At 44.7% G+C, this 16,322-nt stretch overlaps 1 protein-coding gene across 6 annotated transcripts in view; it reads right to left on the bottom strand.

Annotated features, from left to right (window-relative positions):
- Positions 1 to 16,322, bottom strand: part of ARHGAP44 (Rho GTPase activating protein 44) — a 119,036-nt gene that overhangs the window by 61,896 nt on the left and 40,818 nt on the right. Inside the window, exon 2 of one of the 6 annotated variants that reach the window (XM_070389529.1) lies at positions 3,705 to 3,780. The exons of the other annotated variants lie outside the window; for them this stretch is intronic. The gene's annotated coding sequence lies outside the window, so the exon portion shown is untranslated. The remainder of the gene's footprint in view (positions 1 to 3,704; positions 3,781 to 16,322) is intronic. 6 annotated transcript variants of the gene reach the window in all.

The raw sequence follows: 16,322 nt of genomic DNA, 5'->3' as shown, positions 1-16,322 counted from the left end.
GGGAGAGGTACTCCATGTCCACTTCCTCTTGCACCATCTTGACTCCCTCCTCCTGAAGAGCTTCTTAAAGCAGATTGCCGGAGCTCATTCCCAGAAGTTCTGACTCAGTAGGTCTGGTTGGGACTGGAGAATTGGCATTTCTAACAAGTTTGAAAGTAATGCTGATGTTGTGGGTCCAGGACTATGCTTTGGTGTATTATACTGTTAGTCGCTAAGTTGTATCTGACTCTCTGTGACCCCATGAACTGTAGCACGCCAGGCTTCCCTGTCCTGCACTATCTCCCGGAGTTTACTCAAACTCATGTCCATTGAGTCAGTGATGCCATCCAACCATCTCATCCTCTGTTGCCCCCGTTCTCCTCTAGAACATCCTGCTGAGTCAACAAATTTATCTCCTCAAGGTCCCCAAACTGCCCCTATCTTCCACACCCAGGCATCTCCTGCTCTTCATACCAATCCCCTCCAACCCTGCCTGCCTGATACTCTATGCTGTAGGCACATCTAACTTTCCCTTGTTCACCAAACAAGCGCCCCTGAAACTCCTATCATGCTCAGCACCAGCAAAGTACTTAGACACAGCACGTGCTCTATAAACACTCATTAAAATGCAGTGCCATCTTTGATACAATTGGGCACAGCAGCTTTCCCTACTCAGACTTGCTCATTTTGGCAGACTCTGCTAACTGGCTCTCTCCTAAAGCCCATCCCCACCTCTGCTGCTTTGCTATCTCTCACCAAAGAAGGTGGGAGGCCAAAACCGTCCCAGTTTCTCTTGAAATTAGGAATACCCATGTGTCCTGGTTCTAGGCTCTAAGACAAAAGCAGAAGTATGCTTCAGAGTCATCTGGAAAAGCTCTACTTTCCTGGTAAGAATGAAGAGGACACAGCTGTCAGGCTCTTTGTCCTCTTCCTGCTTTGAATGCAGACATGATGGCAGGAGTGGTAGCAGCTGTTTTGTAATCATGGAGAACTGTGAGAACTGCAGAGATGCTGGCCTGACATGACTGAATCACTGATACAACTCCACCCAGCATTTACACTTGGACTTATTTTTGAGAGAAATCAACTCTTTTCAAAGCCATTCTAAGTGGATTTTTCTATTACTAACCTCGATACAATCTCAGCTCAACATAATGGCTGCAGAGGGTCTCACCCTATAGCTTATCTTATTCTGATTAAAAGTGCAATTATTTGATATTCCTGAAATTGTCCATAGTCCTCTCCATCTTAAAATCAGTATAGCAATTATTAACTTTTCACTGAGAATCTTCATTAACTACCAGTCTGAACATGAATACATGTGGGGGTGGGGGTGGTGTGAGAATTACTGAGAAAGCCTTCCAAAGGAGGTAGCATCAGCAGGTACTGAGGGTTGGGTAGGATTTGCCAGACAGAAACAAGGGAGACAGTCCAAACTGGCAGAGCAACCATGAAAGGCATTCCCTTTGCACCAAGAAAAGGCAACTAACTAAAGAGAAGTAGGTTAACAAGAAGAAAATCACCTCTTGGGAATAAGAGGAGACACACGTGGCCAAGTTATTCTAATGCTAGGACAAAGCTATATTTTCAAAACAAGGCACAGACAATGCTTAAATTGAGAAAGAAAACACCTTATTAACTAGTTTCTTCTGAAATATTCAAGAAGAAAAAGACATCTATTAAAAACATAGAAAGCTATGAAAATAAGAACAATTAGAACACCAGAGAGATTTCTGGAAGTAAGCCCTATAGAAGTTCCAGGGGAAAATGATGGAAAATGGGAAACTAGTCAGAGAGAGGAAAATTCCTAGAGGGAAAGAGACACCCAAGCCCTCAAACTGCTAGTGCCTGGACTGTGAAGGACACAATAAAACAAAGAGATCCTAACAGGCTGTCAGAGAGGAGGAAGGTATTGAGTTGCAACAATCAGACCATCAGCAGAATTTATCAGAAATAATTGACGATAGACTACCACAGACCAATTCCAAAGTTCTGAGTGAAAATTCATTTCAATCTAAAAAAAAATTTATTATGGTAACTTATCAGTCAAGAACAGAGGCAAAATAAAATCAGTTTTAGAAATAGAAAAGGAGGTTACCTCTCTTTCTGAGAAAACTCAAGGATGCACTCCAGGGAAAAAATAAGGATAAAACTTCAATCCAGCAAGGAATGACAGAAATAAACCTGAGACCAGAAGAGGAAATCCCAGGATGTCAGCCCCTCAGGAAGCTTGGTGAGCAGTAAATCCAAGTCACAACTCAGTGGCCTCGAAGATGAAGAGAGCAAATGAGATAATAGATGGAATTAGTAAGCTGGAAGGTATGAAGGCATATGATTCTCCCACTAAGAAGAAACAAGATAATCCCAAAGAAATTGTAGGAAAAGTGCCCAAGAAAGACAGGATTCAAATATGAATCAAAAAAATATGAATTGAGGTAAAGTGATGCATGATCAACTCATTTGTAGAACATAACAGAAGAGTAGTCATTTAACCTTGGCACTAGGCAAAGTCTCCGTGATCTGAGTAGATATCCTTATGTTGGAACCACACAGCATGAAATATTATTGACATGTTACTGGGCTCTGCAATGAACAATATTTAAGTAGCTACAAAAGAAGTATTTAATTGACTTGACTTTTAGAATCAACCCATGATCAAAGCACAGAGTATGTAATTATGGGGATTGCAGGAGAGAACGAATGTAAATTTTATCAGTCTTTGAGATGTGAAAAAGAGAAAAAGAGGAAGGAAAGAAGGAAAAGAAAGGAAAAAGAGGGAGAAGAAAAGAGCTGAGAAAGAGAGGTGAATCAGGTTCACCAAAGCCATCCAGGAGAAACTGTACCACGTGTGGCACCTGTAGAGAGATTTAAACTTATGTAAAATGCGGTTTAACAATTTCAAAAATGGTAATGCAGGAGGAGGCAGGTGGTTTCATAGAATCAAAACCTCATCTCCCCAGCAGGAAGGGGAGGGAGAGGGGGAGAGAGAGAGAGAGAGAGAGAGAGGGAGGGAGAGGGAGAGAGAGGGGGGGAGAGAGAGAGAGAGAGAGGGGAGGGGAGAGAGAGAGAGAGAGAGAGAGAGAGAGGGAGGGAGGAGAGAGAGAGGGAGAGTGTGTGTGTGTGTGTGTGTGTGTGTGTGTGTGTGTAAAAGAACCAACAGTACAAGAATGTTATTTACAGATGTGGGGACATCTCCCCAGCAGGAAGGAGTGAGTGTGTGTGTGTGTGTGTGTGTGTGTAAAAGAACCAACAGTACAAGAATGTTATTTACAGATGTGGAGACAAGTTACTCAGGAATTAAATACAGAAGCCATAGCTGTCTCCATGGCCTTCCCTGACACCTCAGTGGTTAAGAATCCTCCTACCAACGCAGGGTTCAATCCCTGGTCTGGGAAGATCCCACAGGCTGCGGGGGTGACTAAGCCCTTGTGCCACAATTATGGAAGTCTGTGCCTCGAGTCTTTGCTCCTCAACAAGAGAAGCCACCACGATGAGAAGCCTGCTCGCCACAATTAGAGAAAGCTTGAAGGCACCAACCAAGACCCAGCACAGCCAAAAATAAAAGTTATTTAAAAAAAAAAACAACGAACTGTCTTCAGAGAGCAGGCCTGGGCATGGGATCAGAGTAACAGGGCTGGTACCTTTTCGTGATAAGTCCTTCTCTACAACTTGATTTTTTGAAGCCACATCCACCTATTATTTTAGTTTTTAAGGGACAAGATTACCTGAGTCAGGGAACGTAGGTGTGTTGACCCACAGCTGTTGGAAGCATGAAATAGTTCGATCTTCACTGAAGGCAACCTGGGGTCACAGAGACAGACACAACTGAGCAACTAACACACAAACACAGCTGATTAACAACGATATGACAGTTTCAGGTACGCAGCAAAACGTCTCAGTCATAAGCATATCTTTTCAAAGCCTGAACATAGAGAAAATGTTTCTTTCTCCAGGTAACTTAAAAGGAGGAACTCTTCCTGAAGAAATAACTGAGGATGTAGACAAAGACTGAACTGTAAGAAAGTTATCAGAGCTGAATGGAGGTCTGCTTTTTGCTGCTGCTTCTAAGTCGCTTCAGTTGTGTCCGACTCGGTGCGACCCCATAGATGGCAGCCCACCAGGCTCCCCCGTCCCTGGGATTCTCCAGGCAAGAATACTGGATTGGGTTGCCATTTCCTTCTCCAATGCATGAAAGTGAAAAGTCAAAGTGAAGTCGCTCAGTCGTGTCCGACTTTTAGCAACCTCATGGACTGCAGCCTACCAGGCTCCTGCGTCCATGGGATTTTCCAGGCAAGAGTACTGGAGTGGGGTGCCATTGCCTTCTCCGGAATGGAGGTCTACGTTTATACTTAATCTTTTGTCTCTGGCCCTTTGGAACATGGATATACTGGAAAAGATCCAAAGAACTGCCCCCCAAAATGAAAAGGAATTGTTTAAATGGATGGACTTTCAGCTAAGTATTAAAAATGATGACATATTTGACATGCAAAGGTACTGATAGATTAAGCAAGGAGAAGCCATAAACCAGTACATGGAGTAAAAAACATATATATACACACACACACACACACACATATATGGATGCTGTTGTTGTTTAGTCACTAAGTCGTGTCCAACTCCTTACCCTGACTGTAGCCCACCAGGCTCCTCTGTCCATAGGATTTCCCAGGCAAGAATACTGGAGTGGATTGTCATTTCCTTCTCCAGGGGATCTTCCTGACCCAGAGATAAAACATGTATCTCCTGCTCTGGCAGGTGGATTCTTTACCACTGAGCCACCAAGGAAGCCCCAACTCAGAGGCAAAAGGAATATGCTAAGGTATATGTCAAGGTGCTGTGAGCCCTGTGTTCTTCCCTTGTGTTAAATATTCCAATTCTTCTACAGTGAACAGTGTTCAGTTCAGTTCAGTCACTCAGTCATGTCTGACTCTTTGCCACCCCATGAATTGCAGCACGCCAGGCCTCCCTGTCCATCACCAACTCCCGGAGTTCACTCAGACTCACATCCATCAAGTCAGTGATGCCATCCAGCCATCTCATCCTCTGTAGTCCCCTTCTCCTCCTGCCCCCAATCCCTCCCAGCATCAGAGTCTTTTCCAATGAGTCAACTCTTCACATGAGGTGGCCAAAGTACTGGAGTTTTAGCTTTAGCATCATTCCTTCCAAAGAAATCCCAGGGCTGATCTCCTTCAGAATGGACTGGTTGGATCTTCTTGCAGTCCAAGGGACTCTCAAGAGTCTTCTCCAACACCACAGTTCAAAAGCATCAATTCTTCGGCGCTTAGCCTTCTTCACAGTCCAACTCTCACATCCATACATGACCACAGGAAAAACCATAGCCTTGACTAGACAGACCTTTGTTGGCAAAGTAATGTCTCTGCTTTTGAATATGCTATCTAGGTTGGTCATAACTTTCCTTCCAAGGAGTAAGCGTCTTCTAATTTCATGGCTGCAATCACCATCTGCAGTGATTTTAGAGCCCCCAAAAATAAAGTCTGACACTGTTTCCACTGTTTCCCCATCTATTTCCCATGAAGTGATGGGACTGGATGCCATGATCTTCGTTTTCTGAATGTTGAGCTTTAAGCCAACTTTTTCACTCTCCTCTTTGACTTTCATCAAGAGGCTTTCTAGTTCCTCTTCACTTTCTGCCATAAGGGTGGTGTCATCTGCATATCTGAGGTTATTGATATTTCTCCCGGCAATCTTGATTCCAGCTTGTGCATCTTCCAGTCACAGTGTAAGTATTGTAAAATGTATTGCAAAGGTGGTTACCAGGGGTTACAGGGGAGTTACTGTTTCAGGGATACAGAGTTTCAGGTTTGCTAGATGAGGACTTCCCTGGAAGGATGGATGGTGGTGATGGTAGCACAAAACTGTTGAGTGTGATTAATGCCGCTGATCTGCATACGGGATGACTGTATGAGGACGCCTGGAGGAGACGGCTGTCTGCAAGCCAGGGAGAGGGGCCTCAGAAGGAACCAACCCCATGGATACCGTGGTTTGGGGGCTTCTAGCCTCTGAAATTAGCAGAAAATAAATTTCCATCGTTAAGTGCCCTGGCGATGCCACTTGGTTTAGCCTCCCCGGCAGACCCCACAGAAGCCCATTTTGTGTCTTCTACCTCCACCCCTTCGTGGTCACTGAACTCTGAGTGCCGTGAACCTTCATGGTTTTAAGGATGGTCTCAGGGCTGCAGAAGAGAGTCACAAACACTGCATGACTCTCATGCTTTCCTCTGCTCGTGGTTTGGGGTCTGTGTTTGTCAGAGACCTCGGTCTGGTGACGTTCAGAACAAGACCTGATGTGCTTCCTGAACATGAAGGGATTGATTGGCTCAGGATGAACAGATTCCCGAGCTGTCCATGGGGGCAATTTCCAGGATACCTGTCATTGCAGAAAGGTTCTCTGGGGTGGACTTTAAGTGTGATTCTCTCTGAAGTTAAAGCCTGGACTCAATGACTGGCCAAGGTCTTTTTCTGGTCTATGGTTTGGGCACGGTTTTAAAAATAAACCCGCGATCCAGTCCAGCGGAAAGTGGTTTGGAAGTACAGCTCTCAGAGGGGCCAGTCTGCGACACTGAAAATGGCAGAATACCCTGGTGCCCGCTCCGGTGTGACTGGCAGATTTTATATGGGGAGGCCGGCCCCAGGGCCCAGAGGGCAGGATTTTGGACACAATTCACTACAGCAAGAGGACCGGGGCCACAATTGTGGGTTTACACTCCTCTGGCCTCCTGCTCTTGGCAGTGCTGGTCAGGCAGGGCTTAGAGGGACCAATAAGATGTTATTTTGCCATGATCAGTGGTATTCCAAAAGTGTGCCCATCCAGACAAAATACTGATTTTGGGGCCTGTGGCCTCTCTTCTGGGGTCCTTTCCAAGCCACACTGTGAAGGGTCCCAGGTAGAGGTGCAGCCACAAGTGAAGCCAGGCAGACCGTGGTCCAGGCTGATGCTGTGAGCTGCGGAGACAAGGGCTCCAATGATGCTCTCAAGGTTAGGGGCTGGTGTGTGTGTGTTGGCGGAGGTGGGGGGCTAGACCTTTCCAAGCTCACCAGATAGGTGAGCAGGCCTCAGCATCTGAACCACCACAGCTGACATCGAGTGCAAGGGAAATGAGCTGAACCCTCTGAGCCTTGCCCAAGAGCAGATTCATGAAGAAAACGTCATTGTGACTTTGTTCAGTCCCTAAGTCACGTTCAATTCTGTGTGACCCCATGGACTGCAGCATGCCAGGCTCCTCTGTCCTTCACTCTCTACTGGAGTTTGCTCAAATTCACTAGGTCAGTGATACTATCTAACCATCTCATCCTCTGCTGCCCCCTTCTCCTTTTGCCTGAATCTTCCAAGTATTAGGGTCTTTTCCAATGAGTTGGCTCTCACATCAGGTGGCCAAAGAATTGGAGCTTCAGCAATAGTCCTTCCAACGAAGGACTCATGGCTCACAGCTTCATATGAGTTGAGCCATGCCATGCCATTGTTATTGTAGACCACTAGAGTGGGGCTGGTTTGTTATACCACACTCTTAGATAACCAGAACGGTCACCATGGTTCACCATGCTAGTCCACATAAAAAATAAGGGACCTGGACTCAGATAGGATTCTCTCTAGAATCCTCCAGGATTTTATATATATATATATATTTATTTATTTCAGACTTTAAACTTTTTATTTTGTATTGGGGTATAGCCAATCAACAATGTTGTGATAGTTTCAGGTAAACAGCAACAGGACTCAGCCATACATACACATGTAACCATTTTCCCCCGAAGTCCCCTCCCATCCATGTTGCCACATAACATTGAGTACAGTTTCCTGTGCTATACTATATGTCCTTGCTGGTTTTCCAAGGATGTATATTTTAATGAAAAATTTCCATAGTTTTCAAGGATTCACGTTATATCCAGCTTTCTTGGTCTTAGAAATAGCTTTGAGAAGATTCTAGAACCATCTACTTCTTTGGTACTAAAATGACTGTTATTGAGAGGTAAAATGGGAAGAAACTGAAATAATATAATAATTCTATTTTATGCAAATACACTTAGTAGAAGAAGACATGTAAATGTTATGTCAGTTCTCGTGTTGAGATGCAATATTTTGAGTTAGCTCAGTGAATGACATTAGATCTTACAAATTTTCGGGGAAAATACCTGTGCGTGACAAGAGTGAATTCACTTAACTAGGTCAAGGAATTTCAGAAACAAGGTGTAATGGGATCCGAAAGCAGGGGTCCTGGCTTCTGGCTAAGCCGTTGGTTCTCCAGGGAAGAGTCTCAGCTTCTCTGAGTTCCCTCATCTGTTAAGTGAGGAAATTGGACTCAGTGACCTTTAAAACAATTCTGTGAGCACGACCATTCTGCAGACCTTTAATAAGTGTTCATGTGTCAAGAGCAAGAACGTGCTGTCCACCCAACCCCATCATTTCCCAGATGGAAGGACTGAAGAGAGCCTGAGAGGTTAGCAGGCAAGTGAGAGATCAGGAGATGTAAGGGAGGAAGAAACAAGAATTCCCATTACTGGGGGAATACACAACTCTGAAACTGCTTGTGGGGATCAACCCAGACGTTCTCAGTGATATTTCCTGTTTCGTTCCTATTCTTGGTAACGTAATCTCTTCTCTTTCTCCTTCTTTCCAATTGCACTAGATTACCAGTTTGCCATAAAAGGACAGAACTCAGGAGCAGCCAGATGGAAGAAGCACACAGGAGAGGTGAGGAAAGGATGCAGAGCCTCCATGCTCTTAGTCGCTGCCCCGCCCAGAGCCTCTGCCCGTTCACCAGCCCGGGAGCCCTCTAAACTCCAGCCTTTCGGGTTTTCATGGAGACTTCATTACACAGGCACGACTGATTAGCTCACTGGCCAGTGATGGTCAATACTACCTCCAGACTCTTCTCTTCCCCAGAGATTAGGGGTGGGGCTGAAAGTTCCCACCCTCTAATCACAGGGTTGGTTCCCCCGGCAGCCAGCCCCATTCTCAGGTGCCATCCCAAAGTTACCTCATTCACACAACAAGCTAAAAAGTAAGAAGATACCTTTACAGCTCTCATTATTTCGGAAATTCCAAGAGTTTTAAAAGTTCTGTGCCAGAAAGAAAACCAAGACTAAATTTCTTATTATAAATATTATATTCCTCATTACAAATATTTTTATTACAAATCACAGTATCACAGGCTGAGAGCTTCAACTGTGGAAAAGGGGCCTGGAGGGCTGCTTTATTTGACCTGATGCTAGAGCTGTGAAAGGAATCCTTGCACACCTGCAGGATCCCCGCTGAAACAGTTACACCCCAGGCAGTGCCACATGGACTCTCCTAGTCCAGAAGGACTCTCCTGCCTTCTGGGCACCAAAGTGGTGGCGAGGGGGCGGCTCTGCTTGGGGGATTCCACAGCCCCATGACAACTAGCAGAGGGCAAAGCAGGAAAAGAAAGGGGTAAGATACAGCTGCTGTATACACGGTTCCTCTATCTGGCTGACCCCAGTGTTTTTACAACAGCAGACGTGCTCAGAACCTTCCATTCATGAGATTCCTGGCCCCACATGCTGTGGGCTAATACAGCCAAAGGCTTACTACAGACTTGGTGGAAGACTTACTCCTGTTCCTCCTTCCAAGCTCAAGCCGACGCTGGCTTCTCAAAAGGATAAACCTTCCTTTTCTGATGGGGTCTGGATTCACATTTCATTGAGATCCTGAGTTTCATCTGAGGTGATGTTTGATATTTCAAGGAAGTTCATTCCTTACACCTTCAAAATGCTGAGGGAGCGATGCCTAAAATACCACGATGAAACACCCAATCCTTCAGTGGCTAAATCACTGTCCTCTACTAGAGATCCTCTACTAGAGTCACTGCGGGGCTCCCTCAGGGAGGACTTAACCAGGTGCCTGCACAGGAACAAGCTTCCAGGAAAAGAAGCAGGAGGTGGGGACAGAGGTCTCCGTAGGATTCTGGAGAAATGGCTTTGCCCCTAATCAGCAGTAGGGCAACGAGGTTCAGAGAAGTGAGGCAACCTTTTTTTAAGTCTGGCAAGAAGTGGGGGAAGATTTCCTTGAAAAGAGTATTGTCGTTACACTTCTAATGATAGGTTATTTTCAGAATATAAATTACAGAAAGTAAATCTCAAAGTCTGCAGAAGGCAGAGAGATGTAGAAAATGCAGAAAATGCATAATCACATGTATAGTCTTATTTCATTAAAAAAAAAAACCACACCACCACCAAAACAAACAGGCCTTTATTAAGTCCCCAATAAGTGCTTCCCGGGTGGCTGAGATGGTAAAGAATCCACTTGCAATGCAGGAGACCCAGGTTTGATCCCTGGGTTGGGAAGATCCCCTGGAAGAAGAAATGGCAACCCACTCCAGTATTCTTGCCTGGAGAATGCTATGGACAGAGGAGCCTCGTGGGCTACAGTCCATGGGGTCACAAAGAGTTGGAGCTGACTGAGCAGTATGTTAAAACTTCACATTCGTTTAACTTTCCTAACAACCCCTGAGGCGGGGACTATTAATAACATCATTTTATTGATGGGGAAATGGAGGGTTAGTGAGCGCAGAGAACCAGCCCAAGGTCACAAAGCTTGGACAGGCAGATAATGAACCCAGCCTGAGCTTAGAACCCACTTCCGTGACCGCCATATCATCATGGCTTTTTAAAAAGTTTAGAGATCCTGGCAATCCCTAAAATACCTTTGGAATAAGAACTGACCATGGAAGACACTGAGGAGGGGATGGGAAAGCACAACGAAACTGTGCCTACTTCACTGCTCAGGGCCCACTTCCGGGAGAGTGCTATATATAGTCTGGCTGCTTTTCAAAAAACAGCAGAAAATCATTGCTCTCAGGCTACCTACAGGGAAGCGGAGAGGAAGGACACTTCCCTGCCAGGTCTAACAGACTGCGGGTTTCTCTGCCCTAACATCTCCAGAGGCAGCCACCCCACAGACAGCGTGACAACTCCCACTCCTGTAGCCAGAAAATAAATAAATGAGTACAGCAGAACGAGACCAACAGCACAGAGAAAAATACACATATAATACGAATGTATTATATGCAGAAGTATATGTAAACATATACAAATGTATTACTTATAAGTGTATATATATTTATATGTATAAATATATGTACAAATATAAAAGTATTTATAAATAATACATGTTATATATAACTTATATGCTTCCCTCATGGTGCTAGGGATAAAGAATTCACCTGCCAATACAGGAGACACTAGAGACATGGGTTCAATCCCTGAGTCAGGAAGATCCCTTGGAGTAGGAAATGGCAGCCCACTCCAGTATTCTTGCCTGGAAAATCCCATGGACAGAGGAGTCTGGCAGGCTACAGCCCATGGGATTGCAAAAGAGTCGGACACGACTGAGCACTACTTATGTATATTTTATATATATATATGTTTATATAATTATAAATTAATATAATTATATTACATATATTTATAAATAATACATTCATGTGTGTGTGTGTGTGTGTGTGTGTGTATGGGACTCCCAGGTGGCGCAGTGGTAAAGAATCTGCCTGCCAATGTAGAAGATGCCAGAGACATGGGTTTGATCCTGGGTTGGGAAGACCCCCTAGAGAAGGAAATGGCAACCCACTCCAGTATTCTTGCCTGGAAAATTCTGTGGACAGAGACGCCTGGCAGGCTACAGTCCACAGAGTTGCAAAGAGTCAGACACGACTGAGCGGCTAAGCACACATGCTAAATATTTAGCTGTAGGCTTGTAGTTGTGCCTGGAGAAGGAAATGGCAACCCATTCCAGTATTCTTGCCTGGAAAATTCCATGGACAGAGAAGCCTGGCGGGCTACAGTCCATGGGGTTGCAAAGAGTCAGACACGACTGACTGACTGAGCACACGTGCTGAATATTTAGCTGTCAGCTGTAGTTGCGCCTTCATGGTCACCAAGTCATGAACATGATGCAGAGTCATGATCATGATGTATATAAACATAAAGGGAAAAAGATAATATAAGCAACAGAGGGAATTAACCAAAGCTAATATGGGTTCTTTGAAGAGACAAGAAACAGACAAGCCCCTGGGAAAACTCATCAAGAAAAACCAAGAAAGATGCAAATGACAAACACTGTGAATGAACATGGAGAGTTTTTAAAAATTGCCAGAAACATAAAAATTACTCAAACGGACAAAAAGTCTCTACAAGCAAAGACTTGCTGGTGAAATATACTTAACCAGAATGTAAAATCTATCTTCCACATGATCACCATACCCTAAGATAAAGCAAACAGTTCACACATTTCAGATGATCTTGCAGGCAAGCTGAGCACAGGCCACGTCCATCCTATCTCCACAAACTCCACAAGGAACAGTGGAAGTAGGGCCCAATGCCTTCTAGTCCTTGAAGCCAGAGTCAAATGAAGGCAGCAAAAGAAACTGATGAAACAAGCTCATCCTTATAACCACAGATTTTCTACAGGGTATACTCCGCTCCACTCCACCTAAAAGACTAACTACCCAACAGCCCTCTGTCCCTTGATGTATCACAGCCTTGGGGCTTGTGTAACTCAACAAAGCCATGAGCCATGCTGTGCAGGACCACCCAAGATGGACGAGTCATAGGGGAGAGTTCTGGCAAAACGTGGTCTACTGGACTGCAAGGAGATCAAACTAATCAATCCTAAAGAAAATCAACCCTGAATATTTATTGGAAGGACTGATGCTGAAGCTCCAATAGTTTGGCCACCTGATGCAAAGAGCTGATTCACTGGAAAAGACCCTGATGCTGGGAAAGACTGAAGGCAAAAGAACTGAACAGTAGCAACCGCCCTCTGACTTAGATGGTGCCTATTTGAGGCCAAGGAGATGCAGACAAAAAGGATGCACAATCTGATTTCTGGAAAGTTCTCTCCCATAGACTTCATCTATTTAGAAAGGAATTCCCTTCTTCTGTTTAGAAGGTAAGAACAATCACCTGCATGAGGGAGCCCTGAGAAAGAGTTCTGGGGTGAGAGTTTATGTCCTCCCTATCTTCCAGCCTTCTCGGTAGGAGATAAATAAGCTTCGCCTTTTTCGAGGCTACCATTTTGTTTAAAGCTCTACCATTTAAGACTTCTCTCTTATATGCAACCCAAGCTGATTCCAATGACCAGTTGACCAGGACAGACCCTGAGAGAGGAGACAGGGCAGCTACCAGCCTGTCCACATAGCTGAGAAAACCCTCAAGGGAGGGACCTGAGGACTTGAGGGCTGTGCTTCCTGCGATGCTGGAGACGCTGTTCAGGCTCACCCTGCATGGATGCCTGAGCACAGAAATAAGACAGCTGGGAGGGATCCTACAGAGGGACACACCCAACCCTCTCATTTTACCCGTGAGCAGAGTGGAAATGACTCACAAAGGCTGAAGCACTGGCAGAATGCTGATTCCAGTTTCCATGTTGCGTGCGTGGGTTCCTTCCACTCCACCGAGCAATCGTCTGCAACACCAGCTGGGCTTCCTACAACTCAACTCTGACACCTGGAGATGACGTCAGATCCCACAGGTGCAGGGCTCAGTCCCACGAGACTGCACTACCTACATCCTGTCCCCCTCAGATGCCAACCCCAAGTCCAGGCTGTTCTTGTGCTTCGGACCAACCTGCTACAGATCCAAGGAGCCCACGATCCCCTCCTTAGGTTCGATCAATTGGCTAGGGGGCTCACAGAATTCAGGAAAATATTTTATGGTTAACCCTTGAAAGACACAGGGGGTTGGTTCCAGGACCTGCCCTGAAACCCAAATCTGAGGATGCTCAAGTCCCAGAGTTGACCATCTTACCTGCAACTCTGCCCCCGAGGATACAACCAATCGCAGGTGTAGATTGTACAGTACTAGAGTATTTATTGAAAGAGTCCACATATAAGCGGACCCACACAGTTTGAACTCATTGTTCAGGGGTCACCTGTACTTACTAGATGCTGGTTCAGAGTATGTACCTCAGGAACAGCAGAGTGGAAGCAATGCACGGGGCAAGGCATGAAGAAAGAGCCCAGAGCTTCTGCCATGAGCTCTCCAAGGGTGCCATCCTCCCAACACTCCCCAGAAGCTGTCCAAACCCAGTCCTTCTGGGGCAATGTGGAGGCTTCATTACATTGTCATGACTGAGTAAACCACTGGCCATAGGCAATGGATTCAACCTCCAGCCCCTCTCCTCTCCCTCAAGGTTAAGGGAGTGGGGTGGAAAGGTCTAACCCTCCAATCACAGGACTGGTTTTGCTCTGTCAACCAGCCCCCAGGCTCCAGATGCTTTCCAAAGATCTTCTCACTTACATAAGCTCAGCTGTGGTTCAAAGGGGCTTGTTCTGAATATCAAGACACCTTTACCACTATTATCACCTGGGAAAGTCCAAGGGTTTAAGGAGTTCTAAATATATATTTGGGAGCTCTAGGGACAAAGACAAAATGCATGTTTCCTATTAAAAATCACAGCATCACAAGTGTTCAAAAGCCAAAGTGGGAAATAAAATCCAGCTCCTCTGATTTCTACCCAGGTCCCAAGCTGTCTGTGATACGCATGAGTCTCAATGACCAGAAGTAGCTTCTTAGACATGGTCATGCTGAGTGAAGTAAATCAGACCAAGAAGGAAAAATATCATAAATATCATGACATGCCTTATATGATGAATCTAAAAAGAAATTATACAAGTGAACTTATTTATGAAACAGAAAAAGACTCACCGATTTAGAGAACGAACTTACGGTTGCCGGGAGGTGGGGGGCAGAATCTGGGGAAGGGATAGTTGGGGAGTCTCGGATGGCCATGTACACACTTTTATATTTAAAGTGGATAACCAACAAGGACCTACCATATAGCACAGGGAACTCTGTTCAGTGTTATGTGGCAGCCTGGACGGGAGGGGAGTTTGGGAAAGAATGGGTATATGTATATGTATGGCTGAGTTGCTTTGCTGTCCACCTGAAATTATCACAATATTGTTAATTGACTATACTCCAGTAAGAGAAGGCAAAGGATCCCAAATGGGTCAGTGAAACTAAGACAATTGCAATTTTCTAAAAAAAATAGGGCTCTACTCCTGCCTCTGGCTTATTTAAAGTTAGAGTCCATCAACATATAAGACAGCAGTGAAAAGCAATTGGCTCTGTATACCTGTTATTATGAAAGCCCAACTCAGGCCAGGCTCCTTGCCTGTCAGCTCTGGGGTGGGTCTTGGGCAACTCTTTTCACCATCTAAGCCCTCATGCCCTTGACTTTAAAACAGAGCTGGCTGGAACATATTCTCTTGAGCTTCCTTGACTCCACAATTGGATCATTTGATATTTATATTTGACTTATCCCATGACAAGTCATTATATGTCCATGACATTTCACTTTGGCAATGCTTACCAACATTCTTCCTAGCAAGCAGAAGTGAATCTGGTCCCTTGGAGAAGCATAAGGACAATCTGAATGCTCTTTTATGGGCAATTTTGTTCCATCGTGGATAAAATGAACATTTCGCTAACAGACAAACTGAATCATCCCAGAGTCATACGCTCACACCAACACACTGTGGACAAGCTTGTCATCCTTGATCAAGCAGCATCAAATGCTGCCTGGAAAAAAGGAAGCAAAGGAATACATGAGAAAATGGTGCACATCATTTATTAAGTGCCATCACGTTTTTGGTCATGGCAGGAATTAATATTTTCAAAAGCCAATAATTGGCAAATACAGTTAAATGTTATCATCAGACCCTTTGAGAGCCTGGGTTTGGGCAATTCTTTTTTTTTTTTTTTTCTTGGGTGTGCTTGGCATGTGCGATCTAGTTCCCCACCAGGGTTCAAATCCATGCCCCCTGCAGTGGAAGCACAGAGTCTTAACCACTGGACGGGCAGGGAAATCCCCCTCTTTTTTAATTGTAGCTGATATACAACATTGTATTAATTTCTGCTATGCAAAGTGATTCAGATACACACACACATACACAGAGACATTCTTTTTTTATATTCTTTTCCATTAGGGTTTATTACAGGGTATTGAATATAGTTCCCTGGGCAATATAGTATGACCCTATTATTTATTCATTCTATATATATTATAAAACATGGCATCGGAGAACCCCAAACTTCCAATCCATCCCTTCACCCACCCCACCTTCCCACCAACCACAAATCTGTTCTTTATACCTGTGAGTTTGTTTCTTAATGATCAGTCAACTAAGGGTTCATTGGGGCCAGACAAAGTGAAAACAAGGGCTTAAAAACAAAAAACAAAAAAAAATTGGAAGGAAAGACTGTTACTGAACTAACATCGGAAGCCAGAGAGATCCATTTCCAAGTAGCAACCAGGATTCAAACCAGAAAATCAGATTCAGGTGAACAAGCCAAGCAGGGTTAGAA

This window comes from Bos mutus, chromosome 19 (genome assembly GCF_027580195.1).
Source record: "Bos mutus isolate GX-2022 chromosome 19, NWIPB_WYAK_1.1, whole genome shotgun sequence".
Taxonomy (NCBI): domain Eukaryota; kingdom Metazoa; phylum Chordata; class Mammalia; order Artiodactyla; family Bovidae; genus Bos; species Bos mutus.
This window is presented reverse-complemented; position numbering and strand designations above follow the sequence as displayed.